Here is a 17,786-nt window from a genome sequence, read left to right on the forward strand (position 1 = left end):
GCAGAGTTTGACCTGAAGGTCAGTGAGGTGGGGGTTAGGAGTAAGTGAAACCAGATGTTCTGCTGAGGGCCTTTCGGACCTCAGGGGATTCTGGCGCAGGGGATGTAGAGTGTCTGTGAATGAGTTCTGCTTTTTGAGAAGTTGGAATTAGTATGTTCTTGGAAGATGGTTAATTACAGTTGGTATTTTGTATGTTATGGCAAGTCAGCAGTATGTTGAAAAGAGATGGGTTTTTATTATGACTTCTTTGCAAGGAAATGTTCGTGTTTTTTCATGAGTTAGCATTTTCCCCTTTATGAATCGTTCCTGCTGGTCGACACTGTAAGTTTTATTTGACAGTTCAATCTCCAGTGCTGGTGATGATCTGTCAAAAGGGTGGGAGTAAGTGAAAGTGCAAATTTTGCGATTAAATGAAAGTATAATTTTGGTGCAATTTTGATTCTTGATTCTAAACCTGACAAATTAAGCAGGCCTGCATTGATGGGTTTTGGGCTGCATGAATACATGCGTCACTGCTTATGTTATTGTGATTTGTCCATGCCTTTTTGTGCTTGCTATACTGCATGTATATTTGATGGCTTGGTATATGTTGGCTGTGTTTTATGTTGCTACTTAAGAAAGTATTACAAGTTTGCCTTTATTGCAAGGAGGCATGTATGACGATATGTGTCACTTTTACAATAATTGGGTAAAATTTGTATTGACACTAAATGTCACAGACATGATGTTTGCATGCTGTTGACACGAATAGACAACACCTGACCAGTGTATGTCAAAATTTGGCCATAATAGTATTGAAGTAAAATAAAAGAGATATACATGAGTCATGATATTGCCCTCTCCCTTATGGACCAGGTAATTCTAAATGTATGTATCCTTGATTGGACCTAAGGATGAAATTATGGATTTGTGGCTCTTGTTAAAGGTGACCTAAACTTTTCATTTTTTTCCCTGCAGAAGGAACTGGACCATTAACTGACATTACCGTATATGGTGTAAGGGCGTGGTAGAGTCCAAATTTCTGCACTATTTGTGATTTTTGTGTCCATGCTTTTTGGTATTATGTCACAAACTTGACTATCACCCAAGAATTTTTGTTCTTCCTATAGATTTTTCTTTTGTTGTTTCTCCCCTGACCGATGCCGCATCATGCTTAGTTATTGGGGATTTTAGTTGTGTCCTATTTCCATTTCCCTTTTCCATATTCCTTTCACCAGTCAGCCCATTTATTATTATGGGTGTATTGTTTATGTGCACACTTTTAGACTAGAGTGATGTATCAGGGATCCCCCATGTTATGTAAAAAGTTTTTTTCAGACTGATCGTCGGGGTAGTGACAGGCTGGTTAACTGACCCAATGTTATAGTAAGACACGTTTTCCATCTCAATAGGAGATATCTTAAGTTTACCTTTTTAACATGACGAATCTTCAATGTCTACTTTAATTCCTCAGTTCTCTTTTTATTTCTGCTGCTTTAATTTGTGGTGGGATCAGATGTGTTTTAATCATGCAAATAGCGGGACTCTCCAGTTCTGGTCTTGTTGTCTGCACATTTGATCATTAGCCTTTGTATTGCATAGTGGACTTAATGCACATTTCTAAAGGGATTTTTCTGTGATGTCCTTGATATTCTGTATTATGTCATTTCTCTATTTTGAAATGTTCTAGATAAGGAATTTAGGAGCACTTAATCATTGAGGAAAATATGTATTTGCACCATTAGACAATGCCACGATATGTAAAAACATCCATTTAGATAGAATTTTCATGTAGTTATTTACCCTTAGATGATGAAGGATATGCTCTGACACGGAAACCCAATTGAAAAGCCCAGAGACACCGTTTGCCTACTGCCTTTATGTTTGAAATTGCTTTTTGAAAATGACAGTGCATTCTAGACCAACATTGTCCTATGGCGCGTGGCCACTCCTTTGCAGATTGCAGGCCACTTGCTTTCAGTCCCCTTGTCAAAACCCATGAACTGTTTTTTGTGCTTGATTTGAAGGAAACTAACAGTTGTCACATTTCCTATATCACTAGGTTCTGCGGGAATCTTCCAGAGTCAAAGGAAGAGTGATACCCTGCAGACCTGTGATCGAGACTAAGCACACTCTCCATCAGTGACAGATGAAAGACAGATTTCTTGGCCCTACAATTCCTGCAGCCAAGTAGCGTGACAGCAATCATCAGCGTGACAGCGATCATCAGCGTGCCCCCAATGGTACCTCCCAAGCAAGCCATTTGTTTCATCAGAAGGCGTTGTAAACAGAAAATGAAAAGAGGAGCTGGTTTCAAAGATGCGAAGGATCCCTGTTGTTGATGGCAGGGCTGTCATCCAGTTTGTTCAGTTTGTTCAACTGTCATGTGCTTGAACCTCTGACAGCGCGCGGTCCCCTGATCCCCTTGGCCTGAGTTTTTGGCCCCCCACACACCTCTTTTCCCTTTGCTCCAATGGAAAGGCAGTGCACCCAAGGATCCACGTTTGGAAAAAGGCACTACATTCTGGTGCCCGTGAGAGAGCAGCTTGAGCGTCCTCTGACACTAAATAATGAGTGTTGGAGTCTGAAAGTGCTGCTGATCTTGCTGGGTTGGTTCTCAATAGTGCTTGGATCTGCATGAAATGCTTTGTGCCCTTGATCAATGAAGGGCGCATCATCTGTAGTATCTGCCACGAAGAAGAGACACTGGTGCACTGCCTTGAGACATTGAGACTTTGTAATTGAGCTATGAGTGTTTGCCAGGAGGGCACTCCAACGGACACTGAGTCATGTAGAGCCTGAATGAAGAGGCCCAACGCGAAGAAGACACTGGAAGCAGATTTGATGGACAATAGAAGCCTGCCAGTAGAGGCTTTGACGGACTCTGGGTATTTTCTGCGAGCTTGTATAAGAATTGGAGTTTGGAAACTAATTTTTGCAGCTTTGCTAGCATTATTTTTAAGTACTATTCCCTTGAGTTGAAGCAGAATAACGTCCATTTTCTGTGAAAGAGTATTCCCTTTTCACCTCAGAGCATTAATGAGAGTCACCACTGTTTCACTTGAACATATAATGAATTACAGAAATGCATAAGAAGACCTAAAATGTACTAGATAATTTTAGGATGTACGTTTGCTTAGGGTTGTGGAAAATTATGATTCATTTGTAATAGCGGTCACTACTTTGTTCTTATGTTCCTAATGACGTGTTTTCTAGTGTGTTTTAAGCAGGCATTGTCTTTTATGGGTGGGATTGTTTTTGCTGCCCAAATCACATCTGCACCCACCTCCCAAACCTATGTAGTTTCCTACTTCTACTTCTTTTCATCTTTCCAGATGTTACCCGAACACGGATAGTTAGGAGATCAGAGTTTACTGATAAATCCCTTTTGTACCGTTTTCATCAACACCAGTTAGTAGTTGAACATCACTTATTGTTGGGTGTGTGGTCTTGTACCACATACTACAGATAGAGGCACCCCCTATTTTTTTTTCCTGCCATATATGGCCTTTGTGCTACTGCATGTGTAGGGACACCTGTCCCGAGAGAGTCGCTAGGTAATAGGATTACGCTTCAGTAACATCTTGAGGATTTTTATAAAATATAGATCTGGACTCAGATTAGCGTGAGTATAGGTTATTGCCTATGTAAGGGCAAAAGGTGCGTCTGTGGTACTTTAAAATTTGGACTCATGTAATAAACTTTGTCATAGCATGACGATTTTTATATCAAAAGACCGAGAATGGCCAGTACACTATGTACAAGCATTTTCGTTTTGTTCCAGTAACAATTTCACCTCGAAATTGTCATTTTCGTTTTGAACCCTTGGCATCCATTTTTGTGTACAGCAGCCATGTTGTGTGTTGCCCTTTACATAGGCTATAACACACAGCTAAATTCGATCCCAAAAAGCCACGTACACCTTGATTGACTTTTTCCTGACCTGGACCAGGTGAAGCCATTGCCCCAGGCCGAGCCTGTTTGGTCAGTTCCTCTCCCAGTGGCCGAGCAAGATAACATCAAGGCCCAACATGCCATAAACCTTTTCATCGCGCACGCACCCTGCCTATATCACTTCCATCTGTCCCTGTTCCTGCCTCCACGAGCTATTTACGCCATGGGCTGTGATCTTACTGTTTTGGGGTTATCCGGCCTTGTCAGCTAAAGAATGTATTCATTATGTGGACATTGTTTATGGCCTGGACTTATCTTGAAAGTGGGTTTTGCATCTGTGTGCACGTTCTGGGAATGTATTTCAAATATGTGCCTAAGGCATAAAAATCTGTATAAAAGGACTGTGCGGAGTCCATGAAGGCAGGCTATCTCATTCAGTCGCTTTTAGGCGTGGCTGGGCGACGTAGCCTCACTGTTGTATGTAATAAAGATGTCTTTTCATATTTCAGATTCTCTGTCAATTCCTTTGCTGCTTTTTGATTGGACTACCTATTGGTAAGACCCCTGAGTAGGAGTATGTGGATTTTCTAGAACCACATATGGCGCCCAACGTGGGGCTCGATCGTCCAGTGGCTATCTGAGGATTAACTGTGTCAGAGGATGGACAACTGCTGGGGAAGGCAAGACAGAAATCTACAAAAAAGGTACCCTGTGCACAGAGGTTCTGGGGGATTCTCTGTCTTTGCGGCTCAGTATGTTTTTGATTTTTTCTGACTCAGAATCTCCAAAAGATGCCACTCTTGATTGAGAAAACCTTTCTTTTTGGCGTAAGTGTTTTTTTTAAGAAAAGAGACTGTTAGTGCAGTTGGGAATTGGCAGTTAGAATTTGGACAACTATTTGTTTGCTATAGCTTTGATAGGTTTGTATAGGCTTGGATATGCGAATTGCAATTTGTGTAGGCGGATATGAAGAGACTTTTCTCCATCTGCTCCAGTTAAAGTATTTGTGGGTCGCGCCCATTCTTTAGTTTTGTGGGTCGCTCCCATTACTTAGTTCTTTGGTACTTTGGAAGTATCTGTGGGTCGCGCCCATTATTGCGCTTAAGATTATTTGAACATTGCAATATTCAATAACCAAGGGTCTTGTAAATTTGCGAGTGTATCGATAGAGATAACCCCTTGAAGTTTAGAAGCTAGATTAGTGGGATACAGGATGCCTGATCTTAGCATTTTTTAGAGATTTGTGTTGGCCAACTTTGGTATACGTTTTAATTTGCCGGCTTCCATTAGGGAATATCTAAATAGGTTTAGATATACAAACATATTTCTTCCTTGGTGATTTTGTATCCCCAGGGAATTAAAATATGACATAATGCAAAACAAGGATCCTTTGCTCTGGGCAATTTTACATGCAAAACGATTTTTGGTGTTCTGACACCTAAAGCTAGTCTATTGAGTGTATTTTTGGTTTCTTGCACATACAGTGGTCTGTTGCGCTGTTTATGCAGTCTTTTTGAACACTATTGAGAAGTGTTTCTTGTAAATATGGTTACAGCTACAATGGTTGGGTTTTGAGTACAGTCTGGGCTGTCCTGTTTCCGTCCTATGTATTGACCTGTGGGTTCCATGTGTGTTTAAATGTGGTTTTTGCCGTTACTGTAACTTCTGTTGTGAATAGCGTTGGCGCGTATTTATGAAACAAAATGCCTAAAAGCGCTGTATTGTGTGTCCTGAATGTTTCAACACTTTCTGTCTCTGTTTGAAATGAGCTCATGTGTGTATTATGAGTTTTTGATGTTTTTCAGTTTGTTGAGTGAAATGTTGGATTAATTAATATGAGGTCGAAAATTACATGAACAATGAAGCAGTTTACCATGCGACATGCTAAAATCGCTATATGTTGCTATTTAATTTATACATTAAGCAAAACGCATATGTGCAAAATGTTAAAGGATTGAAATTAGATAAAGTTAAAATTCGTATTTACTAGGAATATGAAAGGCCTCAAAAATAAATTGTGTGTTTTATAGAGAAACGAATTTATAACATTTTTTGTACCTACATGCATTAGTATATGCCCGCATACAAAACTGCCGTTACACGCTTAAAAAGGATAAAATTAGGAAAAACATTCAATGGATATAAATAAGGCCCCAAAAGGAAAAAACGAAATTGTCTATTTTTGCAAAAATAAATACATTTACAGGATTTTTTCTTAAATTGCACTGTATTAGATGTTTACAGGCAAGTCTTTCAGCTGCAGTACATTTGATAGGAATGTTCATTCAGCCAGCACTTTCCCAGTTAAAGTTGGGTGGAACTTTGCATAACCGTCCATTTAAATGAAAGTGGCGCAGAAATGTGACGCAGGAAAATGTCATGTTTAAAGTTAGGTTTTTGTGCTTCGGCGCATAAATTAACTCGTCTAAAATTATAGGCAAGGGATGCAACTTACCTTTATATGTGGAATTCTCATAAAAAGATAATTGGTTTCTTTGAAAGAAAAATTATTAATTATGGAAAAATTATCTGAAAAAAATAAGTGTTTTTTAATATCGTTTTTTGATATTTATAAAGCTTAGTACTCATGCTATGACTCCCTAGCATTAAAATTTGATTTAAGTTATGTGTTACTGAATAATTAGGTAATTTGCATGTTGGTTTTCGCTTGGCGCAGGCGTAAAAGACTTTTTTCTAGGATTTACATGAGAGATGCCCAATGTTCAACCTCTGTCATGTGTAAAGGACATTCTGAGGATGATTAATATGTAAAGCAATCATAGGATATTAACTTTTAAGTTCCCTGAATGCCAAAGTCGAAAATGATAAATTAGACTATTTAAAAAGGCATTTTTGCCATTAGAGTAACTTTTACAGTGTCTTAGGCTTTAGTAAATACATACATTTAAGTATCATACAAGTTTGCCAGTTATTCTTCTTTGGGATTATGCTGCCAATGTGACTGGTGCATGGGTTTTGTTTAATATCAGGATTGAAGGTTCTAGCTTTGGCAGGGCCTACTTGGGCATTCATGTTTAGGATTGATGAAATGGGTATCTTTGCATAGGGTGGTAACAAGCAGTTGTTTTAAGCTGGTATGCTGTGTTGTTGTGCTCAGCAAATTCTTCACAGTGAATGTTTTAAAAATTCTAAGAATAAGTGACTTTTAACGTTTTAAAGAAGTCATTTATAACATGTGTTTTTCAATAGGGTTGATTATTGGAGGGTTAAAAAGAGTGGGACAGTTTTTGCATTTGTCAGCTCCAGGGACGAATAGGAGGATGATCAAGGAACACACGAAGTATGTCAGGCAGAGTTTGACCTGAAGGTCAGTGAGGTGGGGGTTAGGAGTAAGTGAAACCAGATGTTCTGCTGAGGGCCTTTCGGACCTCAGGGGATTCTGGCGCAGGGGATGTAGAGTGTCTGTGAATGAGTTCTGCTTTTTGAGAAGTTGGAATTAGTATGTTCTTGGAAGATGGTTAATTACAGTTGGTATTTTGTATGTTATGGCAAGTCAGCAGTATGTTGAAAAGAGATGGGTTTTTATTATGACTTCTTTGCAAGGAAATGTTCGTGTTTTTTCATGAGTTAGCATTTTCCCCTTTATGAATCGTTCCTGCTGGTCGACACTGTAAGTTTTATTTGACAGTTCAATCTCCAGTGCTGGTGATGATCTGTCAAAAGGGTGGGAGTAAGTGAAAGTGCAAATTTTGCGATTAAATGAAAGTATAATTTTGGTGCAATTTTGATTCTTGATTCTAAACCTGACAAATTAAGCAGGCCTGCATTGATGGGTTTTGGGCTGCATGAATACATGCGTCACTGCTTATGTTATTGTGATTTGTCCATGCCTTTTTGTGCTTGCTATACTGCATGTATATTTGATGGCTTGGTATATGTTGGCTGTGTTTTATGTTGCTACTTAAGAAAGTATTACAAGTTTGCCTTTATTGCAAGGAGGCATGTATGACGATATGTGTCACTTTTACAATAATTGGGTAAAATTTGTATTGACACTAAATGTCACAGACATGATGTTTGCATGCTGTTGACACGAATAGACAACACCTGACCAGTGTATGTCAAAATTTGGCCATAATAGTATTGAAGTAAAATAAAAGAGATATACATGAGTCATGATATTGCCCTCTCCCTTATGGACCAGGTAATTCTAAATGTATGTATCCTTGATTGGACCTAAGGATGAAATTATGGATTTGTGGCTCTTGTTAAAGGTGACCTAAACTTTTCATTTTTTTCCCTGCAGAAGGAACTGGACCATTAACTGACATTACCGTATATGGTGTAAGGGCGTGGTAGAGTCCAAATTTCTGCACTATTTGTGATTTTTGTGTCCATGCTTTTTGGTATTATGTCACAAACTTGACTATCACCCAAGAATTTTTGTTCTTCCTATAGATTTTTCTTTTGTTGTTTCTCCCCTGACCGATGCCGCATCATGCTTAGTTATTGGGGATTTTAGTTGTGTCCTATTTCCATTTCCCTTTTCCATATTCCTTTCACCAGTCAGCCCATTTATTATTATGGGTGTATTGTTTATGTGCACACTTTTAGACTAGAGTGATGTATCAGGGATCCCCCATGTTATGTAAAAAGTTTTTTTCAGACTGATCGTCGGGGTAGTGACAGGCTGGTTAACTGACCCAATGTTATAGTAAGACACGTTTTCCATCTCAATAGGAGATATCTTAAGTTTACCTTTTTAACATGACGAATCTTCAATGTCTACTTTAATTCCTCAGTTCTCTTTTTATTTCTGCTGCTTTAATTTGTGGTGGGATCAGATGTGTTTTAATCATGCAAATAGCGGGACTCTCCAGTTCTGGTCTTGTTGTCTGCACATTTGATCATTAGCCTTTGTATTGCATAGTGGACTTAATGCACATTTCTAAAGGGATTTTTCTGTGATGTCCTTGATATTCTGTATTATGTCATTTCTCTATTTTGAAATGTTCTAGATAAGGAATTTAGGAGCACTTAATCATTGAGGAAAATATGTATTTGCACCATTAGACAATGCCACGATATGTAAAAACATCCATTTAGATAGAATTTTCATGTAGTTATTTACCCTTAGATGATGAAGGATATGCTCTGACACGGAAACCCAATTGAAAAGCCCAGAGACACCGTTTGCCTACTGCCTTTATGTTTGAAATTGCTTTTTGAAAATGACAGTGCATTCTAGACCAACATTGTCCTATGGCGCGTGGCCACTCCTTTGCAGATTGCAGGCCACTTGCTTTCAGTCCCCTTGTCAAAACCCATGAACTGTTTTTTGTGCTTGATTTGAAGGAAACTAACAGTTGTCACATTTCCTATATCACTAGGTTCTGCGGGAATCTTCCAGAGTCAAAGGAAGAGTGATACCCTGCAGACCTGTGATCGAGACTAAGCACACTCTCCATCAGTGACAGATGAAAGACAGATTTCTTGGCCCTACAATTCCTGCAGCCAAGTAGCGTGACAGCAATCATCAGCGTGACAGCGATCATCAGCGTGCCCCCAATGGTACCTCCCAAGCAAGCCATTTGTTTCATCAGAAGGCGTTGTAAACAGAAAATGAAAAGAGGAGCTGGTTTCAAAGATGCGAAGGATCCCTGTTGTTGATGGCAGGGCTGTCATCCAGTTTGTTCAGTTTGTTCAACTGTCATGTGCTTGAACCTCTGACAGCGCGCGGTCCCCTGATCCCCTTGGCCTGAGTTTTTGGCCCCCCACACACCTCTTTTCCCTTTGCTCCAATGGAAAGGCAGTGCACCCAAGGATCCACGTTTGGAAAAAGGCACTACATTCTGGTGCCCGTGAGAGAGCAGCTTGAGCGTCCTCTGACACTAAATAATGAGTGTTGGAGTCTGAAAGTGCTGCTGATCTTGCTGGGTTGGTTCTCAATAGTGCTTGGATCTGCATGAAATGCTTTGTGCCCTTGATCAATGAAGGGCGCATCATCTGTAGTATCTGCCACGAAGAAGAGACACTGGTGCACTGCCTTGAGACATTGAGACTTTGTAATTGAGCTATGAGTGTTTGCCAGGAGGGCACTCCAACGGACACTGAGTCATGTAGAGCCTGAATGAAGAGGCCCAACGCGAAGAAGACACTGGAAGCAGATTTGATGGACAATAGAAGCCTGCCAGTAGAGGCTTTGACGGACTCTGGGTATTTTCTGCGAGCTTGTATAAGAATTGGAGTTTGGAAACTAATTTTTGCAGCTTTGCTAGCATTATTTTTAAGTACTATTCCCTTGAGTTGAAGCAGAATAACGTCCATTTTCTGTGAAAGAGTATTCCCTTTTCACCTCAGAGCATTAATGAGAGTCACCACTGTTTCACTTGAACATATAATGAATTACAGAAATGCATAAGAAGACCTAAAATGTACTAGATAATTTTAGGATGTACGTTTGCTTAGGGTTGTGGAAAATTATGATTCATTTGTAATAGCGGTCACTACTTTGTTCTTATGTTCCTAATGACGTGTTTTCTAGTGTGTTTTAAGCAGGCATTGTCTTTTATGGGTGGGATTGTTTTTGCTGCCCAAATCACATCTGCACCCACCTCCCAAACCTATGTAGTTTCCTACTTCTACTTCTTTTCATCTTTCCAGATGTTACCCGAACACGGATAGTTAGGAGATCAGAGTTTACTGATAAATCCCTTTTGTACCGTTTTCATCAACACCAGTTAGTAGTTGAACATCACTTATTGTTGGGTGTGTGGTCTTGTACCACATACTACAGATAGAGGCACCCCCTATTTTTTTTTCCTGCCATATATGGCCTTTGTGCTACTGCATGTGTAGGGACACCTGTCCCGAGAGAGTCGCTAGGTAATAGGATTACGCTTCAGTAACATCTTGAGGATTTTTATAAAATATAGATCTGGACTCAGATTAGCGTGAGTATAGGTTATTGCCTATGTAAGGGCAAAAGGTGCGTCTGTGGTACTTTAAAATTTGGACTCATGTAATAAACTTTGTCATAGCATGACGATTTTTATATCAAAAGACCGAGAATGGCCAGTACACTATGTACAAGCATTTTCGTTTTGTTCCAGTAACAATTTCACCTCGAAATTGTCATTTTCGTTTTGAACCCTTGGCATCCATTTTTGTGTACAGCAGCCATGTTGTGTGTTGCCCTTTACATAGGCTATAACACACAGCTAAATTCGATCCCAAAAAGCCACGTACACCTTGATTGACTTTTTCCTGACCTGGACCAGGTGAAGCCATTGCCCCAGGCCGAGCCTGTTTGGTCAGTTCCTCTCCCAGTGGCCGAGCAAGATAACATCAAGGCCCAACATGCCATAAACCTTTTCATCGCGCACGCACCCTGCCTATCTCACTTCCATCTGTCCCTGTTCCTGCCTCCACGAGCTATTTACGCCATGGGCTGTGATCTTACTGTTTTGGGGTTATCCGGCCTTGTCAGCTAAAGAATGTATTCATTATGTGGACATTGTTTATGGCCTGGACTTATCTTGAAAGTGGGTTTTGCATCTGTGTGCACGTTCTGGGAATGTATTTCAAATATGTGCCTAAGGCATAAAAATCTGTATAAAAGGACTGTGCGGAGTCCATGAAGGCAGGCTATCTCATTCAGTCGCTTTTAGGCGTGGCTGGGCGACGTAGCCTCACTGTTGTATGTAATAAAGATGTCTTTTCATATTTCAGATTCTCTGTCAATTCCTTTGCTGCTTTTTGATTGGACTACCTATTGGTAAGACCCCTGAGTAGGAGTATGTGGATTTTCTAGAACCACAGTCCCCCTTGCAGGGTGATCCGGAGTGGTTGAGGTTACCTACCTCTCTTTGGGCACAACGCCCCTGCTCTACACTTCGCTCTGCTGGAGGGACTGACAGTCAAAGGGGGCACAAGGAGTGATTTTATTCAAGAAACAACTCGAATCAGCCCTTCAAACCCTGCCGCTTATTTCCTCGCCACCGACTTATCACACCACTTGGAACAACAGCAACCCTTCCCCGTTACACCAACCCGGATTGCGAGAACATGTTGCACTCTGGGAGTCGTGGTGCGCAGATACACAACGCGCCACAACAGGTGAGAGGAATCTCATGGGGGAGGAGCGGAGTGGCGTCTACATCAACAAGCGGCAGGCAGGCTTTTCGAGACATTTCATTTGGTGTTGGGCGCTGAGGAAGGCCACTGCGCCGAAATGCATCCGCCGCCACCAGATTGCCATTTGTTTGATTAAAGCCCCTCCTTACACTTCCCCTCTGGGCTGCTGCGTCTTTTCTTCTTTGAGGAGGGACTTTCCTGTACATATTCAAGCGCACAGCCAGAGGCGCTTTGCAGCGAGCCCCTGTCATTTCCTGGGTCCGGACTTCACTGGCCGAAAAAAGCCTCATGACTTTTTGCTTCTGTTTCCAGTAATGGACTGGTCCGGTACCCGTCCCCCTTGCAGGGTGATCCGGAGTGGTTGAGGTTACCTACCTCTCTTTGGGCACAACGCCCCTGCTCTACACTTCGCTCTGCTGGAGGGACTGACAGTCAAAGGGGGCACAAGGAGTGATTTTATTCAAGAAACAACCCGAATCAGCCCTTCAAACCCTGCCGCTTATTTCCTCGCCACCGACTTATCACACCACTTGGAACAACAGCTACCCTTCCCCGTTACACCAACCCGGATTGAGAGAACATGTTGCACTCTGGGAGTCGTGGTGCGCAGATACACAACGCGCCACAACAGGTGAGAGGAATCTCATGGGGGAGGAGCGGAGTGGCGTCTACATCAACAAGAGGCAGGCAGGCTTTTCGAGACATTTCATTTGGTGTTGGGCGCTGAGGAAGGCCACTGCGCCGAAATGCATCCGCCGCCACCAGATTGCCATTTGTTTGATTAAAGCCCCTCCTTACACTTCCCCTCTGGGCTGCTGCGTCTTTTCTTCTTTGAGGAGGGACTTTCCTGTACATATTCAAGCGCACAGCCAGAGGTGCTTTGCAGCGAGCCCCTGTCATTTCCTGGGTCCGGACTTCACTGGCCGAAAAAAGCCTCATGACTTTTTGCTTCTGTTTCCAGTAATGGACTGGTCCGGTACCCGTCCCCCTTGCAGGGTGATCCGGAGTGGTTGAGGTTACCTACCTCTCTTTGGGCACAACGCCCCTGCTCTACACTTCGCTCTGCTGGAGGGACTGACAGTCAAAGGGGGCACAAGGAGTGATTTTATTCAAGAAACAACCCGAATCAGCCCTTCAAACCCTGCCGCTTATTTCCTAGCCACCGACTTATCACACCACTTGGAACAACAGCTACCCTTCCCCGTTACACCAACCCGGATTGCGAGAACATGTTGCACTCTGGGAGTCGTGGTGCGCAGATACACAACGCGCCACAACAGGTGAGAGGAATCTCATGGGGGAGGAGCGGAGTGGCGTCTACATCAACAAGCGGCAGGCAGGCTTTTCGAGACATTTCATTTGGTGTTGGGCGCTGAGGAAGGCCACTGCGCCGAAATGCATCCGCCGCCACCAGATTGCCATTTGTTTGATTAAAGCCCCTCCTTACACTTCCCCTCTGGGCTGCTGCGTCTTTTCTTCTTTGAGGAGGGACTTTCCTGTACATATTCAAGCGCACAGCCAGAGGCGCTTTGCAGTGAGCCCCTGTCATTTCCTGGGTCCGGACTTCACTGGCCGAAAAAAGCCTCATGACTTTTTGCTTCTGTTTCCAGTAATGGACTGGTCCGGTACCCGTCCCCCTTGCAGGGTGATCCGGAGTGGTTGAGGTTACCTACCTCTCTTTGGGCACAACGCCCCTGCTCTACACTTCGCTCTGCTGGAGGGACTGACAGTCAAAGGGGGCACAAGGAGTGATTTTATTCAAGAAACAACCCGAATCAGCCCTTCAAACCCTGCCGCTTATTTCCTCGCCACCGACTTATCACACCACTTGGAACAACAGCTACCCTTCCCCGTTACACCAACCCGGATTGAGAGAACATGTTGCACTCTGGGAGTCGTGGTGCGCAGATACACAACGCGCCACAACAGGTGAGAGGAATCTCATGGGGGAGGAGCGGAGTGGCGTCTACATCAACAAGAGGCAGGCAGGCTTTTCGAGACATTTCATTTGGTGTTGGGCGCTGAGGAAGGCCACTGCGCCGAAATGCATCCGCCGCCACCAGATTGCCATTTGTTTGATTAAAGCCCCTCCTTACACTTCCCCTCTGGGCTGCTGCGTCTTTTCTTCTTTGAGGAGGGACTTTCCTGTACATATTCAAGCGCACAGCCAGAGGTGCTTTGCAGCGAGCCCCTGTCATTTCCTGGGTCCGGACTTCACTGGCCGAAAAAAGCCTCATGACTTTTTGCTTCTGTTTCCAGTAATGGACTGGTCCGGTACCCGTCCCCCTTGCAGGGTGATCCGGAGTGGTTGAGGTTACCTACCTCTCTTTGGGCACAACGCCCCTGCTCTACACTTCGCTCTGCTGGAGGGACTGACAGTCAAAGGGGGCACAAGGAGTGATTTTATTCAAGAAACAACCCGAATCAGCCCTTCAAACCCTGCCGCTTATTTCCTAGCCACCGACTTATCACACCACTTGGAACAACAGCTACCCTTCCCCGTTACACCAACCCGGATTGCGAGAACATGTTGCACTCTGGGAGTCGTGGTGCGCAGATACACAACGCGCCACAACAGGTGAGAGGAATCTCATGGGGGAGGAGCGGAGTGGCGTCTACATCAACAAGCGGCAGGCAGGCTTTTCGAGACATTTCATTTGGTGTTGGCCGCTGAGGAAGGCCACTGCGCCGAAATGCATCCGCCGCCACCAGATTGCCATTTGTTTGATTAAAGCCCCTCCTTACACTTCCCCTCTGGGCTGCTGCGTCTTTTCTTCTTTGAGGAGGGACTTTCCTGTACATATTCAAGCGCACAGCCAGAGGCGCTTTGCAGCGAGCCCCTGTCATTTCCTGGGTCCGGACTTCACTGGCCGAAAAAAGCCTCATGACTTTTTGCTTCTGTTTCCAGTAATGGACTGGTCCGGTACCCGTCCCCCTTGCAGGGTGATCCGGAGTGGTTGAGGTTACCTACCTCTCTTTGGGCACAACGCCCCTGCTCTACACTTCGCTCTGCTGGAGGGACTGACAGTCAAAGGGGGCACAAGGAGTGATTTTATTCAAGAAACAACCCGAATCAGCCCTTCAAACCCTGCCGCTTATTTCCTCGCCACCGACTTATCACACCACTTGGAACAACAGCTACCCTTCCCCGTTACACCAACCCGGATTGCGAGAACATGTTGCACTCTGGGAGTCGTGGTGCGCAGATACACAACGCGCCACAACAGGTGAGAGGAATCTCATGGGGGAGGAGCGGAGTGGCGTCTACATCAACAAGCGGCAGGCAGGCTTTTCGAGACATTTCATTTGGTGTTGGGCGCTGAGGAAGGCCACTGCGCCGAAATGCATCCGCCGCCACCAGATTGCCATTTGTTTGATTAAAGCCCCTCCTTACACTTCCCCTCTGGGCTGCTGCGTCTTTTCTTCTTTGAGGAGGGACTTTCCTGTACATATTCAAGCGCACAGCCAGAGGCGCTTTGCAGCGAGCCCCTGTCATTTCCTGGGTCCGGACTTCACTGGCCGAAAAAAGCCTCATGACTTTTTGCTTCTGTTTCCAGTAATGGACTGGTCCGGTACCCGTCCCCCTTGCAGGGTGATCCGGAGTGGTTGAGGTTACCTACCTCTCTTTGGGCACAACGCCCCTGCTCTACACTTCGCTCTGCTGGAGGGACTGACAGTCAAAGGGGGCACAAGGAGTGATTTTATTCAAGAAACAACCCGAATCAGCCCTTCAAACCCTGCCGCTTATTTCCTCGCCACCGACTTATCACACCACTTGGAACAACAGCTACCCTTCCCCGTTACACCAACCCGGATTGCGAGAACATGTTGCACTCTGGGAGTCGTGGTGCGCAGATACACAACGCGCCACAACAGGTGAGAGGAATCTCATGGGGGAGGAGCGGAGTGGCGTCTACATCAACAAGCGGCAGGCAGGCTTTTCGAGACATTTCATTTGGTGTTGGGCGCTGAGGAAGGCCACTGCGCCGAAATGCATCCGCCGCCACCAGATTGCCATTTGTTTGATTAAAGCCCCTCCTTACACTTCCCCTCTGGGCTGCTGCGTCTTTTCTTCTTTAAGGAGGGACTTTCCTGTACATATTCAAGCGCACAGCCAGAGGCGCTTTGCAGCGAGCCCCTGTCATTTCCTGGGTCCGGACTTCACTGGCCGAAAAAAGCCTCATGACTTTTTGCTTCTGTTTCCAGTAATGGACTGGTCCGGTACCCGTCCCCCTTGCAGGGTGATCCGGAGTGGTTGAGGTTACCTACCTCTCTTTGGGCACAACGCCCCTGCTCTACACTTCGCTCTGCTGGAGGGACTGACAGTCAAAGGGGGCACAAGGAGTGATTTTATTCAAGAAACAACCCGAATCAGCCCTTCAAACCCTGCCGCTTATTTCCTCGCCACCGACTTATCACACCACTTGGAACAACAGCTACCCTTCCCCGTTACACCAACCCGGATTGCGAGAACATGTTGCACTCTGGGAGTCGTGGTGCGCAGATACACAACGCGCCACAACAGGTGAGAGGAATCTCATGGGGGAGGAGCGGAGTGGCGTCTACATCAACAAGCGGCAGGCAGGCTTTTCGAGACATTTCATTTGGTGTTGGGCGCTGAGGAAGGCCACTGCGCCGAAATGCATCCGCCGCCACCAGATTGCCATTTGTTTGATTAAAGCCCCTCCTTACACTTCCCCTCTGGGCTGCTGCGTCTTTTCTTCTTTGAGGAGGGACTTTCCTGTACATATTCAAGCGCACAGCCAGAGGCGCTTTGCAGCGAGCCCCTGTCATTTCCTGGGTCCGGACTTCACTGGCCGAAAAAAGCCTCATGACTTTTTGCTTCTGTTTCCAGTAATGGACTGGTCCGGTACCCGTCCCCCTTGCAGGGTGATCCGGAGTGGTTGAGGTTACCTACCTCTCTTTGGGCACAACGCCCCTGCTCTACACTTCGCTCTGCTGGAGGGACTGACAGTCAAAGGGGGCACAAGGAGTGATTTTATTCAAGAAACAACCCGAATCAGCCCTTCAAACCCTGCCGCTTATTTCCTCGCCACCGACTTATCACACCACTTGGAACAACAGCTACCCTTCCCCGTTACACCAACCCGGATTGAGAGAACATGTTGCACTCTGGGAGTCGTGGTGCGCAGATACACAACGCGCCACAACAGGTGAGAGGAATCTCATGGGGGAGGAGCGAAGTGGCGTCTACATCAACAAGCGGCAGGCAGGCTTTTCGAGACATTTCATTTGGTGTTGGGCGCTGAGGAAGGCCACTGCGCCGAAATGCATCCGCCGCCACCAGATTGCCATTTATTTGATTAAAGCCCCTCCTTACACTTCCCCTCTGGGCTGCTGCGTCTTTTCTTCTTTGAGGAGGGACTTTCCTGTACATATTCAAGCGCACAGCCAGAGGTGCTTGGCAGCGAGCCCCTGTCATTTCCTGGGTCCGGACTTCACTGGCCGAAAAAAGCCTCATGACTTTTTGCTTCTGTTTCCAGTAATGGACTGGTCCGGTACCCGTCCCCCTTGCAGGGTGATCCGGAGTGGTTGAGGTTACTTACCTCTCTTTGGGCACAACGCCCCTGCTCTACACTTCGCTCTGCTGGAGGGACTGACAGTCAAAGGGGGCACAAGGAGTGATTTTATTCAAGAAACAACCCGAATCAGCCCTTCAAACCCTGCCGCTTATTTCCTCGCCACCGACTTATCACACCACTTGGAACAACAGCTACCCTTCCCCGTTACACCAACCCGGATTGCGAGAACATGTTGCACTCTGGGAGTCGTGGTGCGCAGATACACAACGCGCC

Source organism: Lissotriton helveticus, chromosome 2_1, assembly GCF_964261635.1.
Source record: "Lissotriton helveticus chromosome 2_1, aLisHel1.1, whole genome shotgun sequence".
NCBI lineage: Eukaryota > Metazoa > Chordata > Amphibia > Caudata > Salamandridae > Lissotriton > Lissotriton helveticus.